This window comes from Lissotriton helveticus, chromosome 12 (assembly GCF_964261635.1).
Source record: "Lissotriton helveticus chromosome 12, aLisHel1.1, whole genome shotgun sequence".
In the NCBI taxonomy this organism is placed as follows: domain Eukaryota; kingdom Metazoa; phylum Chordata; class Amphibia; order Caudata; family Salamandridae; genus Lissotriton; species Lissotriton helveticus.
The window spans coordinates 852,200,781-852,226,414 of record NC_136073.1 but is presented as its reverse complement, the minus strand read 5'-3'; the positions used below and the strand labels follow the sequence as shown (position 1 = coordinate 852,226,414).

The window sequence follows — 25,634 nt, the reverse complement described above, 5'->3', positions numbered from 1 at the left end:
CTGTTTAATCTAGAACACTCTAACCTCAGTAGGTTTGATCCCATAGCATTGCAGCCCTTGTGTCTCAGGCTATATAAGACTCTCTCCCTCAATAAATCCATCTGCCGCAGCCTATGAGTTTGGTAGCAACCCTTTCACCACTAGAACAACCCTCTGCAGCAGGCCAGAATGATGAACTGCAAAAGCCATTAAAGCCTCACTCCAGCTAGTTGCTGAGCAGTGGGCAAAGAAGGTCCTTATTTTAGGGAGTGATCTGACCAGCTGTGGACACCTCAGCTCGTCTATCAGATAAGGCTGCTCATAATAAAACATGCATTTGTGAGTTCATATATAAAACATTGTTATGTAAAGTGATCTTTTACTCTTATCCCCTTGGAGTCTTTTGGGTCACCGTGAACCTAAGAATTAGTTGTTTTGCAGCCCCTAAATAATGAGTTGGGACAGTCAATTTTATCGTCAACAACAGGATCCACCATTGGTGATCTAAATAATTCAAGAGTGAATTGTTACTTTCCTCACCCATGAGAGAGATGCTTTTCTTTTTCATGGAACATCAGAATTATTTTCTCCTCCACATTTTCCTGAAGTAGAATGTAAGTCCTGTTGGTGGACCCTGCCACATGTGCTGCATACCTGGATCACTCAGATGAATGTTTGGAAGTGTTGAGATGCATCATAAGGCATGCTTGACATATGAGACCCCTCGAAGTCACGATCTGTTTCAAAATGTATTGTTCAGTTAATTAAAACCATAACAATCATTCATCACAAGAAAACATAATACATGGTAAAACGAAATTCATTATCGAGAGAAGCTTAACCTCTTCGATGCGTCAGACGGCCCCCGGCTGTCCAACGCTATGGTGGGCGAGTGCGTTGGAAGGTCGGGGGCCGTCCGAACTGCACACGCGGCAAATTCTGCCACACCGCGGCGGAAAATGTGCCGTGTCGAAGAGGTTAACAATGTTAAAATCATGTGCGGAAGTAGACCAGATAATGTGCAATTGTTTAAGTGAAGTTGATAGTAGTTGTGGCCACCAGCTTCATTATTAACAATGAATAACATTTTAAGCAGGTAATTAGAAGTTTCATCTTAGATTGGTTAGTTATCAGCAGTTTTTAGGGCTCGGCCTACGTCACCACGAAGTGGGGTGGAGCTCCGAGCTCCTATTGTTAAAGAAAAAAAAAAGTTTCTTTAGGGCTCGGGAAAGAAACATTCCTTAGTGCGCAAGCTTTTTTTTATTATCTGAATGGTGATTGGTCGTCGCGGTGCTGTTTTTGTAGTAGTCTTGATGCCATAGGGCATATGTAATGTTAGGCGGCCATGTTGGCATATTCTGTGCGGTTACGCGCACGGCAGACTATTAATCTTAATTAGGAGCTGTCAGAGTGCCCGTGTAATGCAATCCAGATGGTCTGAGCGGTGAGCGCGTTCAATGTAAAATGACGAGAGGAGAGGCAGCAGGCGAGGCTCACAGAAGATGACTCGTACGTGCTCGTCTACACTGTAGTTCTTGTGTTTCCTGAATACTCTCATTTTGGTGCTTTATTTTGCTCTCTTTCAAATATTCTCACAATAATGTCAGTGCTAACCAGATGGCAAAAAGTCTAGCGCGTCTTAGCATGACCACAAAATAATGTCTATTTAGTGAAAATCGTTTAAGCACTGTGCAATTGACAGCTTTTTCGAATGCTTATTAACACTCGCAACTACTTAAGGGAGGCCATTTCACCCAGTTGTGTTCGTACAAGAATAGCTGCCTGAACAGCTCGAACCACCTCTGCTTCACAAAAACGGCATTTCAAGAAAGCCACCCCTCTAGCACACCGACCCTACTCCCCCCCCTCATTAAATCTGTCCATTATAGAAATTACCGGGTGTCATTGTCTTTCACTAGTTTTTTTTTTTATTTTTTAAAACCTTTATTGTACAGAAGGCGCTCACAGATACGGGCCTACAACCCACCGGGCCGGCCACCACAATAAAATGACATACGAGGCAATACAGGAGTGACAACAGGATTTCTAAATAGCTCATATGAAGGCAAAGGGAACAAGTCTTCGAGCCGCCATCTCTGACAGGATAAGAGTAGGTTAATTTTATAATAGAAAAAGGGGGTTTCGCAGGATAATGACAGTCTGTATAGTCCAGAGGGCCGCGGTGGGCCGTGAGCAAGCCGAAGTTTCGAATACAGGAAAAGACCAAAAGAACAGTCACATTTTGGCAAAGGCAGAACGTGAGTCCCACATCAATAATAAGCACAATCGCTGCCCAACGCCCTCCCACCACTACCATGGCACATAATAGTAAAACAGCGAAAAGTACGCTTACGAAACTAAAAGCCCTCCGTTACAGCAACCCTGGTAAGGAAAAGAAAAAGAAGGGGGGGGGAAAGGGAAAATAAGGGAGGAAAAGGACATCGGAAAAAAGGAGGGGGAAAGTGAGCGCGCAGCGTCAGTGTACGCCCCCCACGGCTAACAAAGCACCCAATACTAATTCGGCACAAGGAACTAGTGGCCACAGGAGAAACAAATGCGTAGTAAACCGTAACAGCAGACATACCAAAAGGGCCATGCCAGCACAAACACCCCGGGGGGCGACGTGCCGACACCGCGCCACAAAATTAGGGGATACATAAGAGCCATAGAACCAAAAAAGGGAACAAAGGAAGATACAATAAAACAGACCCCCCCCACCACCCCGCACAGCCCACCCTGCACCCCTGCAGAAGGCTATGGCCTACCCCCCAGCAGCGTGCCTGTCGCCCTAATTAGAACCCGAAATATAGAAGAAATATAGAAAGAAAGAATCACGTAGATAAAAAAGGGGGGGCAAGGGAAAACAGGGAAAAACAGCGGGAGAGGAGCCACAGAATCAAAACCCCTTCGGCTCCCACCCCCCCGCCCGAAAATACTCAGAGCCCACGGGAAGATAATAAATACACAGATAAGCTCCAGGAACGTTAAGAAGTATCAAACAGAATCATACAATTATAAACGGATCACCCAACCATACCACAAAATAACAGTCCACAGAGGCCAGATCAGCTCAACCCTGTCCCCGTTTTTCGCAAACTGTAGTCGTCCAACAAAGCAGGAACCAGATCACATGGAAACGGAGGTGAATAACAGGGAGTCGAATCACAAATACACTCAAGTCATAGCGATCGCGACACGGATGATCCAGAAAGTACAGTAAGCATCTCAGGCAAAGCAGGCACAGTTCCGAAGAGAACACGGAGAAAGCCGGTCCAGCGGCACAGTCACAGGATCGTCGTTCGGCCATGCGAGGCAAAAGAGGAAAAGGAGACCCATCAAGGTCGGTCCAGACGGGATCCGGCTGGCGAACCTCCGGAGCAAAAGGATGCACAGGATGAAGAAGGGCAGCGGACTTCCGTATATCCACACCAACCGCAGCCTCCAGGTCCACGATCCCAAGGGAAGGTCCAGCAGCACACAACAGAGATGAAGCCGCACAAACCAGAGGGGGCCCGGCAGGCCCAGCCAAGGGACCTCTCTCCAGGATAGCGATAGGTGCGGTCATGGGCGCCCCCCAGGAGCGCAGGGCGGCGAGGATGTCGCCAAGTGTAGGCTCACCTTTGCAGTATTCAGAAAGCGTGCCGTGCGGCGGATCCGCATCGCCGGTCCCAGCAAGGCCAAGAGTCAAGGGGCCGGCCGCCATCTTAGAAGCCCAGCGGGGCCGCTGCAAACACCAACCCCCGCCCGGATACCAACGGGGCCAAATAGGATACCGGCAGCCACCGGCGGAGGTGCCACCAGGGCAGGAAGGGGGGCCACCAGAAGAAGGCGATGCACCGGCACCCCACACGCCGCCGGTACCGTTCTCCGAGCCCGGGCGGAGGAACTCAAAATGGCCGGGTCGGAGAACAAAGGGGAGACGAGCCAGATGTACGGTTAACCCCAACCATGGAAGGCAGCGCCCCAACACCAGGCCACAGGACCGCCGGACCAGGCCCGGGGGGCCGCAATCGGTCTATTAGCACATCGGCCTCTCCGACCGACTCCACACCATCACCAAGGGCCGGCCACCGCACCCCGTCCAGCCCGGGCGCCGCCAAGGAGTGCCAGGCTCGGCCGCTCCGAAGGTCCCGAAGCAGACAGGGGCGTAACTCAGGATCCGTGACACCCAGGAACCACCGGAGCAAACGATAAGCACCTGTAAGGTATCGTCGTTCCACTGCACATCGTAGAATACTTTCCGGGGCAGGATAAAGTACAGGATAGTTGTTGCAGACAGGAGAGTGAACGGAGCCGAGCTAAAACGCGGCCATCTCGGACGCGAGCTTGGCTCCTCCCCTTTCACTAGTTTTTATTGAGAATCTTTTGCAGTTTGCAAAGTTATTTGAGTAGCCTTGGGCAATGTGTCCCACTGTGTGGATAACATCTAAAGTTAAAAACATTGTACGTGAGATGTTATGATACATGGCTTACTGTTGCAGGTATTGTTACATTTCCTATTACACAAAAAGTTTGAAGGGATTTATGTGTTAGAGAGTATGCTGTTTTTTTTGTAATTTATTTTAATCCTTGCCTTAGTGGGAGAACAAAGCATCCAATCTATTGGGCCCCTCTCTTTCAAGCATGAGGCCACAGGGAAGCGTAGGAATGTAACACTACTGTGACAAGATGAGATAAGATGAGATAAGAAGTGCATAGGGAGTGCATAGGGAGCGCAGAGTGCATAGGGAGTGCAGAGTGCATAGGGAGTGCAGAGTGCATAGGGAGTGCAGAGTGCATAGGGAGTGCAGAGTGCATAGGGAGTGCAGAGTGCATAGGGAGTGCAGAGTGCATAGGGAGTGCAGAGTGCATAGGGAGTGCAGAGTGCATAGGGAGTGCAGAGTGCATAGGGAGTGCAGAGTGCATAGAGAGTGCAGAGTGCATAGGGTGTGCAGAGTGCATAGGGAGTGCATAGGGAGTGCAAAGTGCATAGGGAGTGCAGAGTGCATAGGGAGTGCAGAGTGCAGAGGGAGTGCAGAGTTTAGAGTGCATAGGGAGTGCAGAGTGCATAGGGAGTGCAGAGTGCATAGGGAGTGCAGAGTGCATAGGGAGTGCAGAGTGCATAGGGAGTGCAGAGTGCATAGGGAGTGCAGAGTGCATAGGGAGTGCATAGGGAGTGCAGAGTGCATAGGGAGTGCAGCGTGCATAGGGAGTGCAGCGTGCATAGGGAGTGCAGCGTGCATAGGGAGTGCAGAGTGCATAGGGAGTGCAGAGTGCATAGGGAGTGCACTAGGCACACACACCTCCAGGCACCAGTGCACTCTTCCACCAAACACACACACCAACAGCCATCAGTGCATGCATCAATTGTTAACGCATCCACAACTAGTGCCCACACCGACATCGCTCGCTCCACTTGTACCCACACATTCACACCAAGAAGACTCATGAGACATAATTGTGGGAAAACGGTGGTGCAGGTTTATTTGCATACAACAGCAGATAGGTGGGTCATCTTACAGGCGATCCAAGACGGCAGCCCCTCGCTGGCCCGCCTGCCTAATTAGCCAATTTGCACGGTAAGTCGATGCTCTTGACGGTGCAATACCTTTAATAGTTATCTCGTTTACTCCCGCCCCCCCTGTCGGGGCAGAGCGATGAGGCACACCCCCGGTCGGTTTAGGCCCCCCGACCGCCCGAAGGACTAACGGGGCGCCGACGTTGTTTCCTGGAACCCCCTCGGCTCCAGGTTCTTGGCTCGGGCACCCCTAATGTGCCAGGCAGAGGTATTGCTGTCTCCTTCTGCCGCAGAGGTACCCTTACTGTCCATCTGCTTCCAGATCGCCCTGTGACTCCGCCACAGCTCTGGATGAGGCCCCCGACGATGACAGAGCCCCCCACCACCTAGCACCTTGTACTTAGCCTAGCACCTGCATGTCAAACGCAGCCTGCTGCCGCTAAAGTTTCCTGTAAGTCAAGGAGAAACACATCCATCCCCGTCTCAGACAAGTGAACCCCATCCTTGTCATAGTAACCCACAGTCCTGTCCTGTATTAATGAATGCCTAATGAAACCCATACCCCTCTTTTCGGTGAATTTCTGCATAGCCCTGTTCACCCTTCTCCTGCCCTGCTCGATAGCAAGCGGTGACCGCGCTCCCCTCCATGTCCTGCGTGGGACAATTTCTGACCATATCAATTCCGTTGTTCCCAACTCGTTCGCTATTGCCGTGAATTCCCGCTGCATGGTATCCACTAAGGCTCGCCTCCCCATAGTTACCAGGTCGTTACCACCCAGATGTATTACTAGGATGTTGGGTGGTCCCCCCAAGGCTGCCACACCCTGCGCCAGTCTGCGCTTCAGCTGACCCCACCTCATTCCAGAAGAGCCCATCCATACTATCCGGGTCTTTGCAAAGGCCAACTCCCATTTCCTGAATGCCGCCCATCGCTCGAGTCTGGAAACATAAGAATGCCCCATCACCCACACGCAGACGCCGACTGTAAGGAAAGACATCGTTGGTATTACGCTTTTATTCGAAACTTCACTGCAAGCAACAAACAAACAAAACACACCAAACTTCAATAGCACAATATACAATGTTCAAAGTAAAATGACAGCTCGGCATTGCCTTGAAGGAGCAAATGGTCCCCACCCTATATTAAGGTCTCCAACCCGGATATGAAACGCCAACATTCAAGTTCGATGCCCCAATACTTATGGGCGTACATATCTTTGGTAACATGCTGATGACCATCTCCCCACTCTTTTGACCCCTTCTTCTCCCAGGCCCGCCTTGAATGCTGCTGTGGCTGCACCTATTCTGAAAGAATGGCTGGAAATTTTTTTGCCATCCCCAGCTGCAGCCAACCCCGCCTTTGCCAACACTTTCTCCATCACCTTTTCAAATTGGAACTTAGTTAGAGGCATCCCATCTGCGTGGATCAGAAAAGGTCCCGCCAGCAGGAGTCTTATTTTCAAGTATTCCCGCACCAAGGACACCGGGCAATACCTGGGGTCCTCAAAAGCATGCAATGTTATAGCTACTCCTTTCCCAGCCTGATCGGTCTTGGATTTGCGCAACCATAAGACCAGGGAATCCCTGGCATTCACATCTAGCATGTCCAGTGCTCTCCCCGACCTGTCGTTTTTGGACCTGACTACCAGCTCGCTGGTCCGGAATGCCCCGAAGAAGGCCAGGCAGAACGCTGTTGCAAACAGATGAGCCTCAAAGGCCGAACTGGCCACCGCAGGCACTGTATCTACCATGCATTTTAGGGTAGGGAACTCTATCCCGGCTCTCTTATCAGGGCTCCTGATCTCATCCCGCGCCCAGCCCTTCAGCGCCGCCCTAATGCTAAATGCTCCCGTGGGGTCGTCTTCACCATTCAGCTTAGTATCGTGCCTGAGTGCGGCCAGGTGGCTGCACACCCAAGAATGGGACTTGCCGGATTCGTTCGCCCAAACAACAAAACCCTCAACCTGTCCCTTCAAGCCCCCCTCCGTTGCACCGAGGTACTTCGTCACTGTTCGGAAAGTGTCCAGCTGGGACGCATATCTCCTCCTTGTCGATTGTGCCAAGGAACGCTGACCCATCTGTTTTAAGCGTTCCCCCACCGAAGGAGTCGCCAGTATACTGCCGGGAACGGTGTCATCTCCTCGCTTGCCTGCGGCCATGCCTCCCGGAAACGTGACAGCTGAAAGCGAGAGAGAGCGTCAGCTGCCACATTTTTGACACCTTCCACATGTCTAGCTCTAAACTCGATGTTGTAGCGCAACCCTGCCCCGACCAACTCTCTCAGTAGGCTAAGAACCAACGGGCAGTTTGCACTCAGGCCGTTAATCGCCTGGACCACAGCAAGGTTGTCAGACCAGAACACCACCTTCCTGTTGCCCAGTTCTGCCGGCCATAGGTGCAAAGCTACCACGATGGGAAAGAGCTCGAGGACAGTGATATTCGCCGTCACCCCTTTCTTGCGCCATGCATCTGGCCATTTCATCGCACACCATTTCTCACGAAATATTACACCAAATCCTACTCTCCCTGATGCATCAGAAAATAAACAGATGCCTTGGCTGCTCTCCCAGGGGGCCCTCCAGATAACTGTACCGTTAAAATTACTCAGAAATTCATCCCACATGGTCAGATCAGCTCTCAATCCGGGTCCCAGACGAACTAGATGATGCTTTTTTACCATCCCTGCCGTAGCCTTGGCCAACCTGCGTGAGAACACCTTGCCTGCCGGTATAACCCTTGCGGCGAAGTTCAGCTTGCCTAACAAGCTCTGCACCCGTTCCAGTGATGCGCTGCCCTTACCCAGCATTGCAGCAATCTCCTGTCTCAAGTCACACACCTTGTCAGCTGGTAGCCTGGATTGCCCATTGACAGTATCTAGCTCCACACCCAGGAATGTTAGCACCTGTGCGGGCCCTTCAGTCTTCCCTGGTGCCAGGGGGACCCCCAAATGTTCAGACAAGTCCTCAAAAGCTCGCAGTGCTTCATCGCACTCCTGAGAACCGTCCCTGCCAAAAAAGAGGAAGTCATCCAGGTAGTGAGTGACTTGGGAAATACCGTACCTGTGCGTGAGTGCCCACTGTAGGAAAGAGCTGAAAGTCTCAAAAATTGCGCACGACACCGCGCAACCCATCGGCATGCATCGGTCAAAGTACAGTGCCCCTCCCCAGCTGAAACCCAGCAGATGCTGACTGTCGGGGTGGACCGGCAAGAGGCGAAATGCTGACTCTATATCCGCTTTTGCCAACCAAGCTCCCCTACCTGTCCTCCTGATCAAATCGATGGCCATGTCTAGAGAGCAATAAGAAACCGTACATGCCCCTTCGTCCAGCCAGTGGTTAACTGAATTGCCCTCTGGGTATGAAAGATGGTGAATCAGCCTGTAAGAGCCCTGCTGCTTCTTCGGGACTACACCTAACGGGGAAACTAGAAAATTCGGGAGAGGAGGGGAAGGATATGGCCCGGCCACCCTCCCCAAGTCAACCTCCTTCTTTATTTTCTGGGTAACCACTTGAGGTAGGTCCCTAGCTGATCTCAAGTTCAGCGCATCCCTGTGGCCCAAGGGGCCCTTGTATGGAATCCTGAAACCATCCATGAAGCCCTCGGTCAGTAGCTCGCGCTCCTTTATAAGCGGGTATACCCTGAGCAACGGCAGCATGTTCAGCAGTCTTATGGGGGAAGGACCCTTGGAATGCACCATCCCCTCACCCAGCTGGGGGATAACCAAATCACGTTCAAAAGCTAAGTCATCACATACTAAACGTCCTGTCTGCCCTTGGATTACCTCATTGTCTGGCCCCATCTGAACCCTGTGCTGTGGTGGTGGCTGAGTTCTGGACAGTGGTGCAAGAGATTGCCGCGTGTTGGGACCCACACTTGCTGCACTCGTGTGCGAACTTACATGCACTCCCCCATGTGCAAGCGCCATTGTTGAACAGCCTACAAGTCCCTGAGTTGAAACGCCTTGGTCCTGCTCCATAGCCCCTCCCTCGACCTCCCCGAAAGGGCTGCTGAAAGGACCGCCTCGGGTATTGTTCCCACTTCCTGTCCTGGTCCCACCGCTTGGCCTCCTGGCCCTCACTCTGTGACCTGTGCGATGCCTCCCTTTTACCATTACCCGTCCTGCACATGTGCTTGAACCATAGCTGTATATCGGTGTGGTCCCACCCTATGTCATGGCAGCTGGCCATGGACTTCCTGAACTCCTGATCGTAATAAAACCATCCCATCCCTCCAGATTCTCTTGCCCCTTGCTGGATGGAATTGGCATACTCCATCAAAGCCTCGCTTTGACCCGGGTCCTTCTGTACAATTATGGCTGCCAAGATGTTGAACGCCTCCGTCCAATTTTCGATGGTCTTTTCTGGCCACCGCTGAAACCTGACCTTATCCTCCTCCTTTTTACCCATCCTCCTCGTGTCAGCCCCCGAGTTTTCGTGCATAAGCAAGGTCAGGATGTCTATGTATTCCCTTCTCCATATGCCCTCCTTTGCCGCCTGCGGCACTTGCCTAGCCAATGAACAACCACCTTTATTTTTGAACCCTGGTTTCCCCATAACTGTCGGCTGACCCACACCAGCGGGACTTGGAGCTGCCCCGCCCAAGGCCCCCCCTGCACATGAACCAACACCTGCTACCCCTTCTGTGGCCGGCACCCTTACAGCAGTATGCAATCCTGAAGCGGCGCCAGGCAGAGGCACTGCCGGGGGGACAATCACCGGTGTACCAGGAGGTCCGCTCTGAGGGACACTGGGGGGCACACTTAGCTGATTCACTGCTGACACATCCTGCGAGTTAAGTGCATTGACAATTTGTGGGGCTCCAGTCAGAGGAAACCCGTGACCCATGCTCGGCTGAATCGCAGGCGCACTGATCTGCTGCGTCACGGCCGATACACTTTGTGAGTTGATAGCATTAATAATCTGCGGAGCGCCCGAGAAATTGTTGGGCCCCGCCTGTGAAACGTTGTTGACAGCGCCCTGTTGACTGACCGGCGGCGGTCCTGCTTGAGCCCATACCTGGCTCACTGGATCAGAAGCTACTGCCCCCAACAAAGGAGCCAACTTCTCATGTGCAACAGTTATAGAGTCTAAACGCTTGTGGAACATAGCCATCAAACCCCTCATGTCCTCCATTGTCTTACCCAGTTGGGACAAGTCATTCAACTCCGCCACAGGCACCGCCGTGGGTATTACTCCAGTGTTTGTTGTGTTGACCACAACCTCAACCGGGAGCGCTGGTGCTGCCGCCTCGACCGGTGGCGGTGAGACTGGGAAGTCCTTCCGTGTGGCTTTCCTTTTGCGGGTGGACCGACGCGTCCCCTCTCCTGACGTGCCCGGTGCGTCGTCGCCTGCACCCTGTCTGCCCGCCTCTTCCAGACGGCGTGCTTCGATAAAGCCCTGTGCCCATGCCGGCCCCTTCGACTGAGCGACCGCCAAGAATTCTGCCCATAATCCGTCCTGTGGCAACGCGTCATCGCGGGAGCTCATCGTGGCTGCTCCTGCTTCTTGGACCCTACAAGCGAAAGGTACACATCAAGCACTGCCTTGCTAAGTCATCTACCTAACACCATGGCGGGACTATGTCCTGAGCCTTCATTGGGGTAATAACCATGTTTCCAGCTTGGCGATAACCCTCCCGCAACTACCCCGGTGTTGTGTACGAAGCGAGTGTTACCTGAAGTTCTTTGAAACGTCCGCTGTCGCGCACTCCGAGAACCGCCCGCGCCGAGCCGACCTGTCAAACCTGTAAAACAGCACGTGTTACTTCACCTGTATCCCTACACGACCTCCTTCTACCGAACACGAACCCGCGTTCCCGCTGCACGTATATGACACTTTGGCCAAATATATTACCCGGCGTCCTTGGATATGGCCCCCTGATCACTGCCCGCAATCCCAGCGTATCTGTGGCACCTGTAAAACATAATGGATTTAACCGACTGCACCTGGATCTGCCTGCCCTGTTGGAAGAAAAGGGTCTTACCCAAATGTCCCACCCAGCCTTGCCAGGCGGCCACATCTCACCTGAATGCCCTGTGCAGCTGCTGCTGCCGACCCCTGCCCGCGCACTCGCCGGAGCTAATCCCGACACTTGGTCCCCCTAACAAAGCGGACAGGATGAAGGAAATGGCAAACAAAAGATTAGAACAAACATATGGGCTCGTGACAAGTGTTCTCGAACGTTAAATGGCACAGCGAATCTGAAACCTCCATCACGTGCAGGGAAGAATGACATCGCAACAATTTACATGAATGAAACCCCCTTATTGCAATCCCAGCGTATCTGTGGAACCTGTAAAACAAATGCATTTAACCGACTGCACCTGGCTCTGCCTGCCCTGTTGGAAGAAAAGGGTCTTACCCCAATGTCCCACCCCGCCTTGCCAGGCGGCCCCATCTCACCTGAATGCCTTGTGCAGTTGCTGCTGCCGACCCCTGCCCGCGCACTCGCCGGAGCTAATCCCGACACTTGGTCCCCCTAACAAAGCGGACAAGATGAAGGAAATGGCAAACAAATGATTAGCAATCGCAGTATGATACATTTTACTTTTAAACATATTCATGTAAAGCACAGCATGACACCATTGGTAAAATTACAATACAACTCACATAATACCACTACACACCACATACACACACTCCATCACACATGACGAAAAGACATTGCCATTTACAATACCATTAGCTCAAAATCAAATAAATCCGAGCCCGATTGCATTTCTAATGCTTGTTGAGTGTGTCGGTATCAGAACCTCGAGATGAGAAAAAAATAGTGTGATTATTTGATTAATCAGTCTTGTTGTTATATCCATTAAAATGGCTCGTACAAACAGAAATGTTAAAAGCTTAAATGTATCAGTTTTAATACGTATAAAATCTTGTGCAAAATCTGTGCAAACTCGCTAATGTTTGGAGAAGGATGGTACCGGAGTCTTTCAATGGACGGCAAGCGGCGTGTGCAAGCTTGTTCGTATATATGCAGGTTTATAGGAGTGCCTGCTCCAAGTACTGCAGTTTTACTGGGTTATGTTGTGCGGGACAGAGGGGGATTCATAGAGGATTTTGTAGGATTGTCAGTTCCCCCTGATGATGATCCAGACTCTTGTAGTATTCTGCCCGCTTCTGCGAACAATATGCCGACCTGTGCCTCTGGAGTAACAGATGTATGTATGAGTAGTTATGCTTCCTTGCATGATCTTATTTCATGTTGTATAAAGATAGGCCTTAGATACCTGCGCCTCTGTTGTAATAAGCTTGCACGGCAACATTCGATGTGGGCCACTGATTCAAAGTGGTAATAGCACAGCCTACATTGTTCCTGACCCGGGTCCCAGTTGTTCCAATGTGCCCTGTACTCCCTGATGGGTGTAGTCTGCAGCCTAAATGATAAATCGTTCCTAAATGCATGCTTTCCAATTGCTGCTTTCAAGTATGTTTGGATAACAGCGACTTCATGGGATATTACAAGCTCCTCTGTGCCTCTAATGCTTCTTGATTAAGTCGAAGTCCCTCGAAGTCTTCTTAGCTTGTGCTTTTACTTTGCTTTTTAGCTGTACTTTGCTGATTTGGAGGGCAGTCAGAGATATTGGATCCAATTTTAATGTTGAGATGGCTAGTTCCAGGTACTTCGCCCAGGCTTTTTTCTTGTCAGAGAACCTTTCCATAACGGCACCGCCCAGGGACGGCCCGGCACACCTGGCTGTAGTAATTGATTGTCTTTTTTGCATGCTTCCTCCATACTTGTAAGATTAGATTCCAGACGTATTAAAGGGCGCCAAGTGTGCTTTGGCATGCCAAAAACCTTTTTATATGGCAGTGTGTGGTTTTGCTCTAATGCCTCTGTTAGACTTCCAGGATAGGTAAGGTGGCCATAACTTAGTGTTGGTACAGGTTTAGCCCCGATTACTCTTCGTATTGCCTCAGCCGAGTGTCATGACTCTGTGGGTGCTCACCTCATTTGCATCACATTTCCCTGATGACCCGCAGATGCTCCTTTAGAAATTCACATCTAGTATTCTGTCTTCCCCTTACGATTGCAAAAGAGCTAAAGGCCTGGTAAAATGTTGGATTATGGCTTTGACACCTCTACATGCAGAATTGGCTTTGTGAGTCACCTATCACTTTTTCAGGCACAGTCTTAGATGTTGTCCATCCACAGGTCTGACTTATGCACCGAGAAAGCTTTGTAAATCAGTCCCTGTGTATTATGCATTAACAGTAGTACATTAGTAAGGCGGTGTGGTTCCATCTCGCACCCCCCCTCAGTCAGAAGCCACAACACCAACCTCTCCCTCCTGCCCATAAGAACCCTGCCTCACAAAGACCGAGTTGTAGACCAAGCAGATTTTAGAAAATTGCAGAAGACAAGAAACCGGACAGATAATACTGATGGAAGAAAAGAATTACTTGGCTCACCTGGTCTGTGTGTGCAAAATTCATGGCTAGATACCAGATGAAGCTACAAATCTGGGGCATGACGGGTTAAAAGATGATTTCGGAAGAGGGTGAGTTGACTGTAGTACAGGGGTCTCCAACCTTTACTTTCTCCACCTTCCTTAAAATGTTCACGTGCGCCCAAGATTGATTTTGAAAAGGTTCATGCAGACTGGTGAAGCGGGTTGGATTTACATGGAAAGTCCCAAGGGAGCACTTTCCCTCAAAATCGAACTGCTATATAATGCTCTTCAAGGCGAATTGAAAAGGAAGGTCAGCCATGAAAAATTTGCCATTCTCAAAGTCATTCAACTGATCCTTTCTGTCACACTCACTTGGCAGTCAATGCACTAAATCAAAGCAGCATGGCGAGGAAGGAAGGAAGGAAATTGTCCTCTTTCCAGGGGAGGAGTAAACTGATCTGTCTTGCTGTCTCGATTTGCCACCTGGTGCATCACACGAAGCGTCAGTTGCTATAAGCATCGTTTGCATCGGTGTTGCAGACCGAACTGTCACCGTCATCCTGGATTTCTATGGTTGTTGAGTTGAATATAGTGTCTTCGCGCATGTCTCTGAACTGTTGAGGAGGTAACAACATGATGATGCAGAGAGGGGAACTATGGGAAAGTGGGAAGACCACAGACAGGACAGCTGCACTTTACTGGTGCGCTGAGCTTCATGACACCTGATTTGACAGAAGCCAGTTCTCTTATTTGCATGATGGTGATCATTTGGTAAGTAGGTGTTCCCTTTCTGCTGGCCGCTCTATCGTCTCGTCTGTAATGCCAACTACACACTGACGAGCAGCATGTAGTAGAAGGTATGGAGGACGTAGGCTCCAACGCGCAACCGGAGGTAGGAGGATTGCTAAGTGCCTTCCTTAGCATATACATGAAAGAACAAGCATTTGCAATGCAATAGGTCTCGCATTTGCAAGAGTTTAAGCTATTGGTATTGTAAATGACAAAGCCTTTTATTTATCTGTTTTGATAATTAACACATAAATAAAAAGCATTGTCATTCACAATCCCAATAGCTGATACTCTTGTAAATGCAAGACTTATTTAATTTCAAAGAAGCAGCCGCCATTGTTGCTGCATGTAAATGTAAAACCCACATGGCACGCTGAATGTTGCAGGAAAGCATGTTGTGCCTGCAGTAGGAGAAACTTAATAAAGAAAATAATGCTTGCAGACTAAATAATACATACCGTGTAACAACAGATGTAAAAGGGCCAGTCCTCATGGTGGGTTACAAATAAAGACAGGGTGGTCCTTAGGAGGGACTAAAAGCCTATTAACAAATCAGAAGCCAGCATTTACAAAGGCAATGACACAAGCCAACAAAAAATGTGGGCGGAGCTTCAACGCCATACTCGAATACAATCCGCCTCACAGAGCAGCGCATGGGCTGTCCAGGCTCGACCTAAAAAGGATGAAGGTCCCATGCTGCCATGTGAGTGGAACGAGGACGGTCACCTGACCCTACCGACTTGCCTGAGAGACAGACACAAGGTGGCATGGCACCTTCTCCCAGAAGCACCAGAGTGCTCAAGTAATGCCTCCTTCTCATATATGAGCGAGCAAGAAGGGAGAAAGAAGGAATGAGCAGGCAAGAGCGAGAGAAAGGAGGCACATTTATTGTAGAGCAGGTAGGAGCCACAGCCAATGGATGGAAAGGAACTTCTCTCGTAGAAGAGGGACGCGAGCTAGAGATGTCTTGCATGCAAGAGATCGGAGTTGGTGGAGGTTGATATGGAAGAAGTAACCGGGTTTGTAGACATCCTTTACAGTGAGTTTTTAAGGCTGCGGTGAGGGAAAAGAGTGGACCGGGAGAAATTGTTGTGTGTTGGGAGCATTTACAAAGGAAGGGGTCAGATGAAGACATTGAAGGTAGTAGGGCTAGTGTGAATCCTAGAGAAGGAAGGATGAAGCACGTTTTTTCCAACAGTAGGCTATGCGAAAGCACTGAATCTCCAATAAAAGGAGTTCTGTGGGAGTATTTAAGAGACAAGGTAAGGAACCAGGGTGTAAACAGTGCCTTATTTGTTGTTGTTTTTTTAAAGTGCTGGGGCCCAAAGTTTTTCTTAGGCGCGTGCCTATGGTGGTGCCAAATACAGGGACTGTGGAGTAGTAAGGCTGCCTATTATTGACTCCATTTCATACCTCTTCCTTCCACCACACTATTCTTCCGGTCTCTTTATCTCATGAATACTGAGGCTGCCTGGTCTTAATTCCACATCATGTCTCTTTCTTCCACCCTCTACACTTCCTGTTCTTTATCCCATGAATACAGAGGCTGCCTGGCCTTGATTCCATCCCATGCCTCTTTCTTCCACCCCCTACACTTCCTATTCTTTAGCTCATGAATACCGAGGCTGCCTGGTCGTGACTCCACCTCATGCCTCTTTCTCCACCATCTTACACTTATGTCTCTATCTCACTCCTATATGTTCTCTGTTATCCCTGCTTTCTCCTATCAGCAAGGTGTTCATATGGAGGAAGGGATGAGGAGGCACACATACTTACTAGGAAGGAGCATGTGCATGGATAGGAAGGAAGGTGTCACACATCCGAGAGGTGGATCCTGGCACTCATGCATAAGAGAGGAAAGAGACATGAGGCACAAATTTGGATGAAAGAAAAGACAGTGTGTGTGAGAAATAAAATAGTCTGCAAACATGAGACAAAGAATGATAAAGCGAGCAGTGAGGTAGATGGTGGGAGGTAAAATCGAAGCAGAGGTGTAGTTTTGCAATGGGCCTTGGTGGTACGCATACTGCATTAAAGAGGGAGGTGCGAACAGGTAGTCGGGTGCATATCTACGCACTGCCTCATACAGACACGCATTCTTTATTTATCACATGGGTGAAATTTCTCCCGTTTAGAGCAAACAAAACTACGTCATGAGAAAGATACAGGGACAACAACAAAAGAAAGGAAAAAAAGAGCGCGAGATAGAAAAAGATGGTGGATGTAATACATCTCTGCCTCAACCTGATAGGAGCAGTCCGCACTAGAAGGCAATGTTTCTTTGCTCTTCAGAGGTCCTTGTAACGTTGAGATGGGGCCTCAGCGAATATTGGTGCCAACCAGATTGCAGATTAGTTTTGTCCATTGTTGGAGTTGAGTCTTGGTCTTGTGGAGAGTCCTTTTGACATTACTCACTCCTTTCAACCAAGGTAGGGTACCTTGTACAGATTCCATTGGGTGATACTGCAGGCTGGACGTTCTAGGCTACTGCTGAGGTTGCGTTGCGTGCACTGAGATTCGTTTGAGGTGTGAGATGCTGCAAATAATGCTGGTCCCCCCTCGAGTTGCAGTTATCGCAATGCTCTTGACCCTAGAGACATATCACAGGTGATGTTTGAACCAAGGTTTGAACATGCCTCCCTCTTGATGTTTACGTGGCATCATGTGGTCACCAACATTCAGAGCTTGAGTCTTTCAATGCTGGCGTCCGCTCATAGCTCCATTGTTATTCAGTTTGATTGCTTTATTAGTTTCAACTGTGGGAATCCAGGACAAGTGATTCAGGTTAATTTCTCTGGTCTCTGTTCCTTCAAGCATAGGAGCAGGATACTTGTAGTGCTGGCATGCAGGGCGTTATGATAATCGCATTAAAAAAACTTGTAAATGGCCATCTGTATGCGGTCATTGTCGTAACTCTGCTATCTCGATCACTTTATTTAGAGTTCGCATGAACCTTTCAGCTTCTCCGCTTGCTCGGGGCCACCTTGGCATTATTCTACTGTGTCTAACACCTAGAGAGATGAAGCGTGCTGCCATCTCTTGTCTGTGGAAGGGTGTCCCATTATCTGTTTGTGAACTTCTGTGGAATACCATGAGGTGCATATATTTTCTCAGACTTCTGCACCGCTTACTCGGCGGACATAATTTCTGGAGGTTTGACTGTTTTCTGTCATCGTATGTGGCTTGGGTTTGGAGTTATCTGTAACCATGCGGACGTATGCTTCTGTTTCTTGAGCGAGTTCATGTTCTGCAATGGTCGCAGCTCCTTAACAGCGGGCAGATAATCAGCTGTATTATCCTGCCCAGGTTGATATTGTTCCTTGGAAGAGCTCTGTTGGAGTTGCAAGATCTACTTTTCGATCTGAAATGGAGATTTGGACTTTGACCCGTGAAAAAAGAACACCATGGCAATCTTGTCTGTACAAACTTGGAAGGTGTTTCTGTAGAGGTAGAAACGCCTGCAGCTCTTTAGCAACACTGCAACAGCTTTTCTCTCTATCTGAGAATATCTCTTTTCTGTTTCAGTTAGAGCCTGGCTGGCATAAGCAACTGGAGCCCAGACATTGTGTGTTTCTTGTACATTAGCACTGCCCCAGAACCCATGACATGCATTGACCATTAACTCTGTTTATTTGGACGGATGGTAGTATCTCGTTGGTGTCTGCTGATAGAGCTACCTTAGTGTATTCCCATTTCCATGGTATGTTGACCTTGAGTAGGTCACATAGGGGTTTCCTTAACGCTGTAAGGTTCTGTATGAACCAACTGCAGTAGGAGACCATGCCCAGGAAGCCCCTCACTTCATTGTTCAGTGGGCACGGCACCCAGACGTCATTGACCTTTTGGAGGTTTGGAGAGATGCCTTTTTCAGAGACTGTACCCAAAGAATAACATTTTCGTGGGAAACTTGCACATATCCCGACGGAGAGTTAGGCCACTCTGCCTGCTTCTCACGAGCAGTACTTGTAGGCTGTTGTAATGTTGTTCAGTGGTGGTGGCGGGAACTAGAATGTCATCACTTACAATTAGAATTCTGTGTACACTGCATAGCATTTCTTTGATAAAATTCTGAAACACCTCTGCGCTGGAGATGACAAAGTTCATCCTCCTGTTGCGATGCAGCTCTATGTGTGTCAAAAACATTGTTAATGTATCCGGATTCTTTTTGGAACCCAAAGTGATGATAGCTAGACTTCAAGTATATTTTCGAGAACAACTTGCTTCCATATATATTATAATGTTGGCAATGGTGGATGTCAGGCAGTGTTCTCTTTTGATGGCTTTATTGGGCACCCAGATGTCAACGAAGATGGAACCTGGTTGACTTGGTTTTCTGGGTACGACGATGTGGGCGGTATGGTTGTCTAGCCTCTCTACGAAGACAGCTGCTTCTCGCTTTTCGAGTTCCGACTCTACTTGTGCTCAAAGGAGAAATGGATTCATGCTGTGGCAGAGAGTTAGTTGAGCAAAAAAGGCATCTATGAACCCATTTGGTCTTAACTGGCACAGGACGAAACGCTCACAGTCCGGTTTTGCTTGTGTGCTGAATGGCATTATTAGAGCCGTCAGTGCGGTGGTGTAGTCTATGTCTGGGCATGTAAGAAACCTCTTATGCAGCGGCACCAAAGGAGCCGCTGCGGGATCTCAGTATCAGGAGGCGCCATTACAGTGAGCCAGTGTCGCAGCATCCAGTTCAGCGTGTTTACGCACATGAGTAGATACGCGCGGCCCAAGATCTCAGGTGGCCTAGAGGGCTTGCAGGATACCGGCATGCGGTAAGCAACATTCATGACAGCGCAGCAGTACGGGCAAGGCAGAGACTGCTCTTCGGTTGGCATTGTCACTGAAGCCTTGTTGTAGGGTTGGGAGGACCCGAAGTGATATGTAAACTGCATTAGAGAAGGAGGCACACACAGGTAGTCAGGTGCATAGCTGCATACTGCCACACGCATTCTTTACTCACAAACACGGATGACTGCACACTTGGGAGAGACTAAGTGTGTCAACTGCTTGTGGGAATCGCTTTCACAGTCCTCTACAGGACATTAAAGAGGATCCCATTTGAAAAAGGGTAGAGAGCAGGTGGCACGCATGCATGAGGCAAGGAGGCATGGCTGACTCACAGATGGGAAGGTGACAAGTGCATGAGGCAACTATAGTAAGGAGGGAGGAGGTGGCACATACCACAGGGAGGAGGGTGGAGAGGATGTGGGATGGAGCAAACCATGTGCAAATTGAAAGAAAGAGGAAATGCAGGAAGTCTTAGGCTGGCTGAAAGGCAGGTGCAAAGTGTGCAAGACGGAAGGACATGGAAAAATGGGACGGGCATTAGCATGAGAGCGTGAATGTAGGAGCCAAAGTAGAGAAGAGTTGTGCATCAGTTTCGACAATTGGGTCAACATAGGCGAGAGGGATGCAAATTGTGCAAGGTGAAACAAAAGATCAATTTCCTGAGAAATTCCACGCTGATCAGATAAAATATAGGTGTACCAGAGCAGGTGACTATGGGGTTCCTGTGATGTAGAGAGGACGAAAAGGGCAGTGAGATGGCAGTGGGAGACTTTTTCAAGTCTGACTCATAAAAAGGGTGTTTTGTCTTGTGGGGTTGGTGTTCTAACCTGTTCTACCCGCACCTTCCTCCACCCCTTTCAGAGGAGAGGGTCGGATGAGGAACAGCGTTAACACACCCATGTTGTAAGTGAAGGGACCCACGCCTGTGAGCCTCAGAATGCAGCTTGTGTCCAGGGAAGAGTGCCAAGTGTACCACTCCCACAAGGCTTGAAGCCAACTGAGCCTCAGAAGGCCGACTCGGTTGGCGCCGACATGTGGAACTGACTCACATTATCTGCCTGACTGCAGGAGTGAGCCTGTCAACAAGAGAAGAGAATCGCAGTGGGAAGGGAAGGGTAGAGCGCATAGGCATGAGGCAGAGAGAGTGGCCTAAATTTAGAGGTCAAAAACAAAGTTGGAACTAGGACAGGGCTGGCAATAGTAGAAGTTGAGGGGCCTGGTCGTCCCAATCCCCAGCAAGTCCTTCGGCTGCTTCTAAACGTACGAATGAGCTCTGCGGCTGCAGGAGGTGCTCTGTGCAGTCGGGCCCAAATGGCAAGTCAACCAAGCATAGTATGTACATTTGGGTCAATGGTGTCCTAAGCATCACTTACAAAATGATTGACAAAATCCCCAATCAGTTATCTGATGGTCCTAGAGTCAGGTTTTTAATGTTTGGATCATATGTAATGGTCCAACAGAAACTTGCTCAGCCCCAAATCTGAGACTCCGTTAATGTTAGTGGGTTGTTTTTGAAGAGTCATTTGAGACACCCTGTCTGCTCACTAGGGTCTTTGGGGTACCCCATAGTCCTTTTCAGGCTTCTTTGTTTGGAATGAAAGTCCCCTCCAACTAACCTCTCAATCTTGCTGGCCTGGCAGCTCTCCTACCAGGAGCCAAGTATGTGTCACCACCGTCGCTTTGGCTCAGAGTTGCCCTCTGTAAAACCATGGCTTTTACATTTGTTGACTTTGCAGCTTCCAGAAAAGTTAAAGGTGAAGTAGAGTGTCTTGTTTTGATTTAATATCCAGCAAAGTCGCTTCTTTTACCTTATCTAGAGTGCCCCGTGACACTTCTCCTATCTAATAGAAGACTTTGCATTTCAGACAATGTAACAAGGATTTTGACGCCATGTTGGTAAATTTACATTTCATGACCCAGCTCTACCTGAGGGGAGGTTATTTTGTAGATAGATAGGAAAGCTCCAATATTTTACCATGCTCTTTGTAATTGATTCTCTACTTTGTGAGCCAGGCACCCCATTACCTAAGCATTTAAAACTACACCAAAAATACTATAAGCTCCACCTTCTTCATGTAAATGACTTTAAAGGATTTATGTTTGTATGCCTTAGCTTAAAGAGATCAAGGGAGACCCCTTTCTGCATACTGGAGCGAGGAAGGGGTATCGCAGTGCTGATCATTTGTAAGTATTGGGGGTTTCCTTGTCCCTTTCCTCCTCTCATACTTTACTGTTAATGAGGATTTACCTACCATGCATGTCTTTTATCTCACTGACCTGAAATAAAAGCACATACCACACTACAACCTGCTCTCACCACTCCTACTTTAATAACACTGGAAACAGGAAATCTAAGTCATGTTCATCCTGCAACACAGCAGAGAGTCAAGGACCCATAGTCCAGTGGAGAAGAGGCTCCAAATTCCAGGTGGTCATGCAAGACAAAAGTCAAGGCATTACTCCAGGTTGCTGCCATGCAGATGTCTGCAACAATGTGCTGCTCTTCTCTGCAAAGGAGGCAATCATCCCACTGCTTGGGGATAGTACATCTAATTAGACCAGCACACAGTCAGCTAAATGACCATCATTATCCACTGAGGCGTTGTGGAGGCTTAGACCAAAAGCCATTACCTGCTGCTCTGAACTTAAGAAAGAGATTATTGCAGTGTTGATAGGAAGCTAGCTGATCTAGAGAAATGCCCATTATGTGAGCAAAGTCTATCAAGTGAAGGCGGGTTTTAAATCAAGATGAAAGAAGATACCTACTGTTCCAAACAGGAAGAAACCTTGAACAAACTTACTGGACCTCGCTGTCAAGAAAAAACCCTCAAAAATACTAACGAAGATCCAGGAAACAGATCTTACAGCCATCAATCGCAATTCATGGCCACCTCGAAAAAGACCTCCAAATTGAAACTGTCAGGCAAATATTTCATCGCTTCGACGTAAGCCCTGAAACCATCCTGTGACTCACAGTTTCAGAACAGTTCTCTCTAAGGCTCTTTTGAGACTTTCAGCGAGACCCACTAAACTAGTAAAATAAAATCAGCCAGGCTCAGTTCTAACTCTCCTGAACAAGTTAGTGAATTAATGGTGCATCACAGTTCCAAGGTCTAACTTTGCACTTGTGGCGCCATGCCTGAAACAAAGCCGGCTTGATGTAACACTGATTTCCTGTTTGGTCAGTTATTAAAGTTGATGTGTTAGCAGCAACTGAGGTGTGGCTTGTGTTTTTGTTTCTGATCTCAGCTATTAAAGCGAGGGCATGCTGCTTGGATATATCCTCATGAATATTAAGGAATGGGAAGAAGGGCATGCATGAGCGCTTTGTCTTACGGTGATGATGTCAGTGCTGTGAGAGGCGTTGCTCTTGCCGTAAGCTCTAGTGTGCACCTTTAGAGTTTGTACTTGAGGGTCGGTGTAAAACTGACTTTCCAGCCCTATGTTGGCAGAGATGAGGCAGAGCATGTTGTAAGAAAGCATGATTGTTCTTCTGGGTGGGCCAAGGTGGATGTGGATTGAGGTGTTACTGCAAGACAACGTGCAGTCGTAGCAGGGTATTCTTTATTGAGGATCAAGAAAGAAATCCGGGTTGGCGAGAAGACCTTGCTCTTACACCGGTTGCTGCTGTATTGACTGGAAATTCCAGAAGAATGTTGTGTTTTAAATACTAGCTCAGAAACATGCCATAGCCAGAATATCGACTGCCGTAATATTGTTTAAAAAAAAGTTTTAATATACTTTTGATATATAATCTATATATACACACATTTACTACCTTCCAACTCCCTTGTGATTAGAGCACACAGACAGGAGAAATTTATACCTGTTTAATGAGTCTGGCCACTTCCGACCCGGTGACACAGAGAGACACGTTTCGGCTGTGCAACAGCCTTTTTCAATCTGAAAAGCACTATTTTGAGGAAATAGTACCAAAGAAGTGGAAGATATACTTCGACATAATGATTAGTAGTATTTACATCAATTATACAAATCAAATACTACTTCAGGACTGTTACCATATAAAGAAACATTTTAACATTTGCATGTGTGGTATTGTTAAAATTTTGAGCAGCTTAGATTATGTAATATCTCCTATTGAAATCACACGGGTCAACATAAAACAATACCCAACAAATGTTGCTATGCGCAGCTACCCAATTGGGCAGGATCCACACTGATTTATGTTATGTGATTTTTAGATTCACATTCAGGTACAATTTGTTTATAAAGTTTTTGCACACAGCTGCAAAAACAGAAAAAATGTATGTCAGATAAAACTATTATTTAAAACCAAGATATACAAAACAGTTATTCGCGGCATTACGCGCTGCCTTCGAATCATGGGCCACAAGGCCACATCCGCTAACAACAATGTATCTGGAAACTCTCTGGTATCTGCAGCATCTTGATAGCCAACATATTCAAATCAGTCTCAGCTATCCCATCAATACACATGAATGTCTATAAGATGCCAGGAGTTTTACCTTCCATAAACTTGTATAGTTACAGTCTTACTGCAGATAAGGTGGCACTTTGGATTAGCAAGACATGTATGTATCTCCCAGTGGCAAAGTACTAGTTAGAACCACTTTTCCATCTTCGGCACCATCTGACGAAACTTTCCACAAAAGTCTCATCCATCTCAGCATCTTCCAGGAAGATTTCGGGGTGATTGTGTTTTCCGCATTCATTTTTCCATAGACAATGTAGACACCGCTAGAGCCCAAACAGCTTAATGGATTTACCCCAAATTTGGCAGAAAGCATGTTTTTTTTAATTTGGTGTAAATCTGTTCAGTAGTTTTCATGAACTTAACGCTCAAAAACTCTGTGTATTTCATCTTCAGAAAGGTTAAAAAAACATATAAGGAGGCAGGGTAGGGATGCCCTATGGACTAAAACATGTTTTAAACGTGACTTCGAATTTGCTGTGGATCCATGTATCTGCTGTAAAAATAAAATTTTAAAAAGCACATTCTCCCGCCCTCACAAAAAATATTCCCCCAGGGTGTGGCGCGGCATGATCGTTTTTATGGGGGAGTTGGGCATGCAGCCCCATCCCTGATACTTCTTGAGGCCCTGAGGACCCCAAAGGTCTGGATTGTTTATAGAAGGTTCATTTGGATACATTTCAGTGTGTGATTTGTGAAATCTCTGGAATCGTCCAAGGGTAGTTCGAATGGCACATTCCCTATTTGAGTCATGTACTGATCTGCTACCTTAATTTCCCTCAAATTGTAAAGCGCTCTGATATCCTTCGGGATCAAGTCCGCGCTATATAAAACTTTATAAATAAATAAATCCTTGGGGTGATAATTCATTTAATGTGGCGCAGGGCAAGGCCACCCTCCCAGAGCCTCCAAGAGGCCCCGAGACCAGATTCCCCAGAGTCTATACTGTAATTAAGGGGGAGGGCCCGCCCTGTCGGAGCCTGCTCGAGGCCCTGGGGACTCCATCCCCTGGTGCCGATAAGTAATTATAGAGGAGTAGGTGCACAGCCCCCCATCCGAGCTTTTCTATGGCCCTAGGACTGTTATGTTCCATCCGGCAGGAGCAGCAGATGGAAGTACAAATGTTTCTCCCTGCCAGTTCTTACAAGGGCAGGGAAACTTAAGAATTGTTCGTACCTGGTGGGAGTAAAATAAAAAAAAAGCTCCTCTGGGACGGGTGCAGGCTGAGTACTCTACAGGGCTGCAGGGACCCTAGGGCTTACCCCGTGGCCCCAATAATACAAATGCTGTGGGGAATCCTGGGCGGGCACCTGGTCACACAATTCAATAACAAAAAAAAGTGTTGCTAACTCCTGCACTAGCAGGGAGCGATCAGGCTGTGAGGATAGTGCTGTAAAGTGCCTGGGTGGGCGGTCTAGATTTAAAAAAAAAAATTAAATATTGTATTCTGGCTTCTGCTTAGCCCTGTGCAATGGGGCCGGTTGTAGGTAGCCGGCGGATCCACAGAGGTTGCCCCCAACCCCCCTCCCCCCCCCTGCCTCACCCAACAAAACATTTAAGCTGTAGGTGTCCCAAGTTGGAGCTGGGGGGAATGAAATCTTAGATAAGCTTTCAGAATGTCCCCAAGAAGTCTTTAGCAACGAGATCGCTGCACAGTCAGTCAGTCAGTCAGTCAATTGCACTTTATTCGATTTGTTAAAATCATAAAAGCAATAAAACGTTTATATACA

At 48.2% G+C, this 25,634-nt stretch overlaps 2 protein-coding genes across 6 annotated transcripts in view; one reads left to right on the top strand and one right to left on the bottom strand.

Annotated features, from left to right (window-relative positions):
• CREB3L3 (cAMP responsive element binding protein 3 like 3) overlaps nt 1-25,634 on the bottom strand; it is a 448,824-nt gene that overhangs the window by 380,105 nt on the left and 43,085 nt on the right. For 2 of the 4 annotated variants that reach the window (XM_078669265.1, XM_078669268.1), the window contains exons 2-3: nt 11,878-11,953; nt 520-716 (exon numbers count right to left, since the gene is read on the bottom strand). The exons of 1 other annotated variant lie outside the window; for it this stretch is intronic. The gene's annotated coding sequence lies outside the window, so the exon portion shown is untranslated. The remainder of the gene's footprint in view (nt 1-519; nt 717-11,877; nt 11,954-25,634) is intronic. One more of the 4 variants, XM_078669266.1, reaches the window with a different exon arrangement.
• Nucleotides 1-25,634, top strand: part of ZBTB7A (zinc finger and BTB domain containing 7A) — a 139,816-nt gene that overhangs the window by 96,314 nt on the left and 17,868 nt on the right. The gene's annotated exons all lie outside the window — the stretch shown is intronic.